The 9,736-nt window shown below is 37.3% G+C and overlaps 1 pseudogene; it reads right to left on the bottom strand.

Annotated features, from left to right (window-relative positions):
- Nucleotides 1-532: 532 nt before the first annotated feature.
- On the bottom strand, nt 533-2,566 carry LOC129081367 (methylthioribulose-1-phosphate dehydratase-like; annotated as a pseudogene).
- Nucleotides 2,567-9,736: the final 7,170 nt, after the last annotated feature.

Below are 9,736 nucleotides of genomic sequence, written 5' to 3'. Positions count from 1 at the left end.
GTGCTTCTATGCAAATAATGACCCCTCATTCTTCATCATTGATTTTATTTATTTATTTCATTGTAAAATTTTTAGGCTATGGCATTGTCATTTAAAATTACAAGAGTTTAAGCAAATATCACTCAACTGCAGAAGAGATTCAGGCCCTGACCAACGTGGTTCAGTTGATTGGGCATCTTCCTGCAAACAGAATGGTCCAGGGATGGACTACTAGGGAGGCCTAGGCTGGGGGCTAGGAGGACGGTGTCCTCGGTCCCCAGACCATTATGTAGGAGAGTCAATCAATCATGTTTCTCTCTCACATCATCCAATGTTTTTCTCCCTCTCTTTCTTTCTCCCTTTCACTCTCTCTAAAAATAAATAAATAAAATCTTTAAAAAAAAAAGAGAGAAGAGGTTCAAGATGATCATCTGAAGAATATAGTGGCAAATTAATGGAAGAGTGGAAATTTTCAATTAATTTTAAAAGTATATTTCATTTAAGTAATAATTAAGATAACTTTTGTCTCTCTATATAAACACCTATATTTGGCTTATACAACCCCATTTTCTCCAGCTGGAAGCTGTGGAGGAACCAATCCTACTTTCTTCATTAAAATGGCATATCAAACAAACAGTTTTAACACTCACACATAGTTTAAGCTTTCTCGTGTGTTTCTCCCCATAGACCCTGCAACGTCTGACTAGTACTGTACAGGAGTCTGGGTATCCCTTCCTTGTGCGAGCCATTCGTTCTTTGATGTCTTTTTCCTCAGGTGTATTCTCAGTAATGGGTACCACAAACATACTATTATATCTATAATGCCCTCCCGAGGTACATTTCCTTATTCCTTTTATCATCTCTTGATGTGTAAGTTTAAACTCCTGCCCTAGAAAGAGAAGGGGGGCCATGACAGCAGCTTTAGAGCAGGTAGGAATCACTGCGCCTGCTCCTCCTATAGTGTAAGCATTCATAAAAAGAGGTGTATACTGGTTTTTGTTTTTGTTTTTTGAGATTCTTATATGGTGAATGGTGAAGATCTGCTCATGTCCTGTTCATTGATGTCACAAACATGTCTTTAGACCGAATCTGCTCCTTTTGCACTCCTGAAGGAGCAATGTAGACTTTATTGCCATTCTTTAAGTTAATTCCTCTCCTCCGCCAGTTCCACTGACCCAGTCCAAAGGGTAAAACTGTTTGCAACGGTCTGGGAGCAGGTATCTTAGATGTTCCTTGTCCTGCGTGCTGCACTGCCACAAGCAACAGTCTCCCTCCTGAGCAGGACTTGGCCAAAACTAGGGGCACCCACAGGTATTCGCAGCCTTTGCTTCCAGAGATCCTTCTTTATCATTTATTTTAGATACCTGAAAACACTTTCACAGCAATTTTTTTTTCATAGAACAGTGATTATCCAAACTTAATTTAGTAAATCTGGTAGCAATAAAAATCAAGTTTGAAAGAGGAGGATTTGATCTTCATTGCTGTCATAGACCATGTTTATGGGTAGGAAGAATTATCATTAAAAATGTCCATACTATCCAAAGCAATCTATAGATTCAATTCAATTCCTATCAAGATACCAATGGTGTTATCTTGTGGAACAAAATAAATATTCTAAAAATTTATGTGGAACCACAAAAGAACCCAAATAGCCACAGCAATCTTGAGAAAGAACAACAAAAGTTGGAGGAATCACACATCCTGCTATCTCACTATACTACAAGGGCGTAGCAATCAAAACAGCATTGTACTGGCATGAAAACATATCACCATGGGAGTTGTTACAGTATGGATGTGCATTTATAAGGGAAGTTGGAATAGCTTTTTATCTGCTGGCCTAGAATTCCTGTCTAATTTATCAGGAGAATATACTATGTGTCCAATGGATCAGTTCTAATTCCCCCACTCTTTACCCCATAACTTCTTTTTTTATTGGTTGTTTGTTTAAGTTTTAGAACCATATAATGTTTATAAAATGAAGAGCTTAAAAATATTTATATGTAAATAAATTTTTTTGGCTCTGAGACAGTGTAAAAATTTCCACTCTACAGAAAAAAGTTAGAAAACCGAATGATTTAAATAGATCATTGTATTGGACAATAATACATTTCATAAATAAGTTATGCTAGTGTCAACAAAACTCTTAAATTAGAGAGTTTTTCATGATATTTTAAATACATGCGTTTACATTTAATACTCCCTAAAATATGATTTTTTCATGAAATCTTATAGCCAAATTTGAGTGCTATGACAGCATAATTAGTCAACTTCATATAACAAACTCAAATTACTGAGGCTTTGGTCAGTAAATTTAAGAGACATTGTTTTCTTTCTCATGTAGCTAACTTGTTATTCCAAATGGGTCAGTTTACTGTTACGTGTGGTACTCCTAAGGAAACTCCTAGGGGAATTGTTGGAGAAGAACTATGTTTTTCACCAGGCAGACCAAAGCTGAATTCAGGCCCTCAGGGGATCTTCTCAGGGTGTTTTCTGTTAATGGTGCCAGAGCCCCATTATCCAGAGGGAGCTGCACACCTGAGTTGTGGTTCCCAGAGGGCTGCTCAGTTCTATCTGCCACAACAGGCATTGAAAATAGGGCTTGAGTCCATGTCAGTCTTTCAAGGTGTATGGGGAATGGCTATTGTGTTTTTGTTTAACTTGAGTCCTGACATGGAGGGGAATATTTGGTGGCCTATGTCCTTGTACCTGCATTAAGGTAGGGCTGAGATGATTTACTGTCTAGCAGTAAGAGGAGTGTTACCAACTACAATGAAAGACCTATGATCACTGGTAATGTTTCAATAAATATGGGTTCCCAGCCCAGGAATGTTATCCAGCCTCCATAATTAGGGGTCTGATATTTACTAGTTTATAACAGTGATATTTGTTTGATAAAGGCTTTCCATTCCCTGAACTGTCAGTGAATGATAAGCAGGGTGTATGAGTCAAAATGAAAGGACAAAGATGGATATCAACTTAAGACTGGTTTTTCTCAATTGCTATTCAAATTCTTAAATACTCTTGGACTTGAAGGCCACACTGTTTCAATAATAGGCCATGAAGATGATTAATGCAACTTATGTGGAGGTATATTGTATGAACAAAGTTTTATATATGTTCATATATTGTATGGGTTATTGATCACTATTTAAAGATAGTGTGAAGAGGTTCCTATCATGTTTTATTATCTTTATCTTATCTTGCCCACTGTCCAAAGGCATATAAAATATATTATCATTTAAGATAGTAGTCACAATTATAATAATACTTTAACAATAATACCTTAATTTAAGTAATGAGCTTAACCCTTCATACATCCTTAAGTATATGAGCTAATTTATACATTATTAGAGTTCATTATTACTTTTTTTTTTTTTGACAGAGGGGAAAAGAGGGAGAGAGGAAACATAAATGCGTGGTTGCCTCTTGCACGCCCCCTAGTGGGGACCTGGCCTGCAACCCAGGCCTGTGCTCTGACTGGGAATCCAACTGGCGACCTTTCGGTTTGCAGGCCAGTCAGTGTTCAATCCATGAGCCACGCCAGCCACGGCTCATTATTACTTACATACTTTTCTCTGAGATGTGGAATGGCATCTTGTCCTATTACAAGATGATTATAGGATGAATCTTAGACATTCAAAAATTAAGCATATTTCATTTTTGTATGTATATTATATCTTAATGCAAAGTTTAAAAGGCTCTGATAATATAATGTACACTTTAATTTGGCATAAGAAATGACTAAAGTTTAGTAAACTAAGTCAATTCTCAAGAAAGGATATATGTAGCTTTTGTTTCTTCACCAAATTTTATGAAAATGTCTTTTTAAAGTGAGTTTAAACTACCTATTCTACAAAATAACTTTTAACTGATGATTCAGGGGTGCTCTTGAGCTCTCTGGGGATGGGACCGAAGTTTCTTTAAAATATCTTACTTTAATATTTAAGTTCAGAGAGAGGATAGGAACAAAGAGAAGAAATGCCAGTCTGTACAGGGCAAAGCAGCTTTAGGTATAACTTCATGAAGGCTGCTGTTGGAGGTGGTGAGAAGAGAATGGACTGTGTTCAGTGGTGTGGGTTTGAATCTCTGCTCTACTAACTTAAGCTCACTGAAGCTCAGCTTTCTCATCTACAATCTGAGAACGCTGCTTTGCAGAGTAGGCGCTCCATACTGTCATTGCAGACAGGAGACAGCAGATGAACTGATTCCTCTTCAGTAGTGAGTAGTTGAAAACACCACCAAAGACGGCAGAATAAACGATTAAAATGGTTTTTATAAATCCTTTTTTTCCTTTGGCTTTTATCAACTATAAATGAAAAGCAACTCTATTCATAGTCTAAAGTTGAGGAAATAAGCTTTTGTAACATGCTAATATTTTCACCTCAGGAAAATAATTGTTCCAAGGAAAGCCAAAATGTTCTTACGCTTAATCCTACTGTTTGAAGTAGAAAGATTTGTTGTATTTTTTTTTTTTTGCCTGATTTGAAAAACCAAGGACTGTTTTAAAAACTATAAGCCATGATCAAGTGCCATATAAATTCTAAATTATGAATTACCAGAGGATCTTGATATAGCACATTATAAATGCTAATTAATTCTTACCAACACCCTTGTGGTGAGAACATTAGTATTCCTCCTCCCCTTTACCAGGCAGGGAAATGAAGCTTCCACAAGACCAAGCAACTCACACTGGGGATATATGTGGAAGACTAGCCTAGCCAGAAAAGAAAGCCCCGGAGGCTGAAATTGGAGCCCAATTGTTTACTAGTTAAGAAGAGAATCATTCCTCAACTATGAAAATATTTCTGCTTTTCCTTGGATTGATACAGTGGGGGGGGGGGGGGGCGGGAACGGTTTGCGTGTCCTGGTGAGACTCTTAAAAACATTAGCCATTTGTTCCTAGGACCTGCAATCACAAATTATTTTTGATAATGCAAACACTTCAATCTTTGAGACCTAACTTTACTTAGTGAGCTTCAAATTGTTCCTCTAAATAGACTGAAAATGGAATTTAAGAAGAACCCTGAAGACTGAAAGCAACAAGAAAAATAAAAGATCTTCCCCTTTTCAAAGAAGTGATTTATTTGTTTATTGGGGTTTTACTTTTAGATATTTTTGTCTCAATAACTGTAATTTGGAAGGTAACCCCGAGATTATTTTGTAATCTCTTCCTCTACCCCAACCATTTAGTGTATAAAGGGCACTTATTAGCTAAAACACAGTACCTCTTCAGTTATACATCGACCAGTATCCAGTATAGAATATTGTATAATGGGCAACGCAGTGTATAAACAACTTTACCCTTTCAAATATTCATTTAATATAGCACATTTATTCATTTAACCAAGTAATTTGTGATTAAATGAGTCCCAGGAATGAGCAAAAATAGCTGTGATGACTTCAATTTAGTTAAATTTGGTAAAAAAACAAAAAAAAAACCCACCTACTGCTATTTCTCCTTTAAAAGGTAAAAATTTGACAACTTGGGTCTGATTTATGATTTTTATAAAACAAAAAAAGATTGAATATGTCAAGAACCAGCATAACATACATTTGTCCAAATTTAATTTTCCAGAAAATCACTTTTCCTAGCCAAGAATAAATGCTTGAGGCTGCTTGACTATCAGCATAAGTTAGTATGAAAACGGAATTTGCCCTCACTGGGTAGTTCCCCCCCCCATAATAAACTGCAATATTGGTTTATATGGCACCTATATAACTCTTTTCTGTCATATTTTTAGAGTTGTAATATTTAAAATAACAACTTGAAATTGTTGACTGTAATATAGAAAAATAGGATTGAATTTGGTCTTATGAGATAGGTTTCAGCTTTGAGGTACTGCAATGTATTTCTGAAAATGAGCCTTGCAAATGTTTTCCACTAGAATATTTATGGATATAGTAATTTAGACAGTCATTCCCTAGATTATAATATGCCAGTAGCTGAAAGATGAGAATAAAACCTAAAGTGTTGAGTTGCAGCCAGAGAAAGACATTAAAAAAACACACATTTAAAAAATCTTTTTAAAAACTCACTTTTTTTTTTGAGATTGGTACTGTATTTAAAAGGCCCACTTATTTGGAAAACTCTCTTGATAACTTTTTCTGATAGACCATGTACCTTCCTGTTTCTGGGTTAAAATAAATAACTCCTGAAATTTTAGTTTTGGTCTTTCAAACAAGACAAAACCAGTTGAACTGCTTTATATCATCTCCTGAGCCAGGAATTGAGGCCAACAGTCATGAAAAGTTAACCACACATTGACTTTTGTTTTGTAGGTCAATACCTGCAATCAAGGAGGTGAGTTGTTTATGTCCTTAAAAATCATTTCAGAAGAAATGAAAGAGTCTTAACATTACTCTTAATCATATTATTTCCACTCTTTTTTTTCTGGCAAAGAATTTGTAAATGTCAGTAAAGCCCTTCCTGTGCAGAAATTACTGAGTTCAAGTACATGCTAAATGCCATTGCTACTGTCAATAACTACATACGCAACAAAATTCGAGCCGTTCACATACGTCTTAAGGGCCTTGACAGATTGGTGTTCTCAAAACCGTCACATATTAGAAACCTTTCTAAGTCATGAGTTACATGAAAATTAGGACAGATTGTTTCACTGAGCTGCCCCTTTTCCCTCTGGGGCCTATTAAAAGCTATGCAAACAAGATTGCCTCTTATTTTGGCTTATTTGGCATTAGTACATGCCTCTTAGGTGAGTGGAGCCAGCCCTCTAAAACAATCTGTCTCATCTTGAACAGTTTGTTATTCATATTCCAGTCACTCTTTTTTTTCATGCCTGTTTTTCACTTGATGATATCAGAGTATCTGATACTGATCAAATCAATTGAAGGAAGACTAAGATGCAAGCATTTCAAGAACAGGACATTAATGCAGTACTGAGTATATCTCGCTTACTGGCACATGTTGCATGCCACCTGGGCAGGAAAAAAAAAGACTTCAGAAATGCCTTCTCACCTCCCTCACAGAGTTGCAATGGCCTGCCAGGCCAAGAATTAATCAGAGAAGAAAGGAACCCATTTTAAAAACCATGTCCTTTAGATGACATATGCAGAAGCTATGTGTGTTGGTATTTCATCGCCAACAGTCTTCTTTCTCAGGTATTAACATTTATCTGCACACAGAGGAGAATGGTGCTAAAGAGCAAAAATGTGTTTACTTTCATCTCATAAAATTCTTGCTTGGGAAAATCTTAGGAGTACAGAGAGTCTTCTGCATGTTCACACATAACACCCATTACTGTTAATAAGGGACAACCATATACGTTGAAAAGAAAACATGCCCTTTGGAACTGAACTTAGACCTTGGGGATAAAAGATCTCCCCAGCTAACAGGTGATGGGAATTGTACAGTCTCGAATTTGCTCCCTGAGGACCTGACATCATTGAATTTGAAAAAGCAGAGCCAGGTTCATCCAGGGGTAGCTAAGAAGAAAACTGTTTGAAAAAAAGAAAGGTGATTATAATTCAGGCTTTTAAATTAAGTCACCGAAGTCCCTACCTAATTATGTCATGAAAACAAGCTCCTGCTGCAAGTTCCTAGGAAAGAGAAGGCTGTGTTAGATTTATTCTTGTTTACTGCTTTCAATGAACAATGCTTAATTCATTTCTCTTAAAATAATAGAATTAAGCCCATATAAAAATTGCATTAAATATTTTAATAGTGAAATCAACTTACATTTAATTTTTAAGGATTCATGGTAAGGGGAAAGAGATGGTAAAAATAACCGTGACCCACAGGATCTCACAGACTTCGGGTTATATCCCATCACTAGCCTTCCTGACCTTAAACGTGAACAAGGGGCCAGCCAGTCACTGAGGGAACACAGTGTTCAGAAACCTCTGTCGGTGGAACCTGATGGGAGGGGCTGAGAAACATGGCAAAAATGACTAAAAAGCATAGTTCTTGCCTTTAAAAAATGTATAACTAAGATTGAATATCTGTACAAAGCACATGGGTAAATTTACATTTACTTTCTTGCCTTGACATTTTTTCTTAACTTTGAAAAGGAGAGTGAAATAAAGAGTAAGGGTGAGGAAAAGCCAAGGTCCTCAGTAGCCGATCCCTGAAGAATCAGGGCCCTTAACTGTTTTCAGAATAGAACAGGGATTAACAAGACAAACTTGAAAAAAGATAACCCTGAGCCTGCCTCTTGAACCTTTCCTAGTCTCTCTGTTTTCATCTATAAAGGGTATGGGAGCAATACTACTACTTTACAGGGTGGTTGAGGAAATCAAATAAGACATAATACATAAAGTGCTTAGCACAAATTTGGGCAAATAGCAAGAGCTCAATAAACAACAGCCTTTATGATTATTAATGATAGGTAGTGGTTAATATCCATTTAATGTCTAGTATCCTTTGCAGGGACTGTTTCTAACTTTCCCCTCTGGCATTTATGGGTGACTCAACTGGCCACTCCAGGAATGTCAAGTACAACTTTATCATATCTGTCACTTTCTTCTTGGGTTTGCTCCAAACGCTTACCCAGCAAATGGCCCCTATTGCCAGGGGCAGAGGGGCGGTGTGCAGAGGGGGTGGGAGGTAAGAAGGTGAAGAATCATGCCAGGTCCAGTGAGGACAAAGACCAGGAGCCAGTGCAGACACCTCTTGGCTTTGACCCTGGGGGACAGAGGACCTCAGTGTGTGCCAGGCTGGCCTCACTGGTGTCCCAAAGAGAGTACATGAGTGTTTTCACTGAGTCCTGTGAGATTTTTCTAGTTCTAGGATTAGGAATGTCAGGCACCTAGTGTTGGCATAAAGTATTGTTTTAGAACAAAGGATAACACTAGCTAAAGCTAGTTCAGACCACTCCATGATAGAGGAGGAAAAAGGAAAAAGCCCTTAGAGGTGAAATCTTAGATGCTGCATTATCATAGGAAGTAGATCATAAGTGGTAACATTTCTGTCTCCTGCTCACATCATTTGAGGAGATGGAAGATGTGACTACCCAAGAAAATTAAGGATAAGTGGATGGAAGGGAAGGACTGGTCTTGGAATGAAGGAACTTTAGATGAAAAGTACCATTACAGAGAAAAGTTAAGTTATTTTTATGCATCTGATTAAGATTTGGCTTAGGAACATAACTGTAAAGTGGAGATCTTGAGATGAATCTGAATATATGTGAACAAAACTATGTACATCTTAGATTGATGCAGAAAGAACATTTCTTTTTATTTATTTATGTATGTATTTATTTATTTATATCCTCACCTGAGGACATTTTTTTCATTGCTTTTAGAGAGAGAGAGGAAGGGAGAGAGAGACATGTTGATGCAAGAGATAGGCATCAATTGGTTGCCTCTTGTACACGCTGAGACCTGGATTGGTGCCCAGACCAGGGATTGTACGTATCTGGGCCCCAAGGTCGCACATACCCACACCTGGGCCAGAGGTTGAACCCACAACCTAGGTACGTGTCCTGACTGGGACTCAAACCTGCAACCTTTTGGTTATGGGACGATACTCTAAGCAACTGAGCCATACTGGCCAGGGCCAGAAAGAACATTTTTTTTACTTGAAAATGTTTTAATACAAATTAAATAGAAAATCCAATATCTCATATATGAAGGGGAATAAAAGGGAAGTCTGGGGACATTGAGCTCTAAGCTCTGAGAATACATGTTGACAATAAGTGGTGAATTAATTTATTTCACCCTTTAGAGTCAGAAGTTAGACCCATGTGCAGGTGCCGTGGATGAGCACAGGAAGTTTAGAGGCCATCCAATCTCTCCTGCC

This window comes from Pteronotus mesoamericanus, unplaced genomic scaffold (genome assembly GCF_021234165.1).
Source record: "Pteronotus mesoamericanus isolate MK-2021 breed Mesoamerican mustached bat unplaced genomic scaffold, CSHL_Meso_final contig_98, whole genome shotgun sequence".
Lineage (NCBI taxonomy): Eukaryota > Metazoa > Chordata > Mammalia > Chiroptera > Mormoopidae > Pteronotus > Pteronotus mesoamericanus.
The sequence above is the reverse complement of the archived record's forward strand: the minus strand, read 5'-3'. Positions and strand labels throughout refer to the sequence as shown.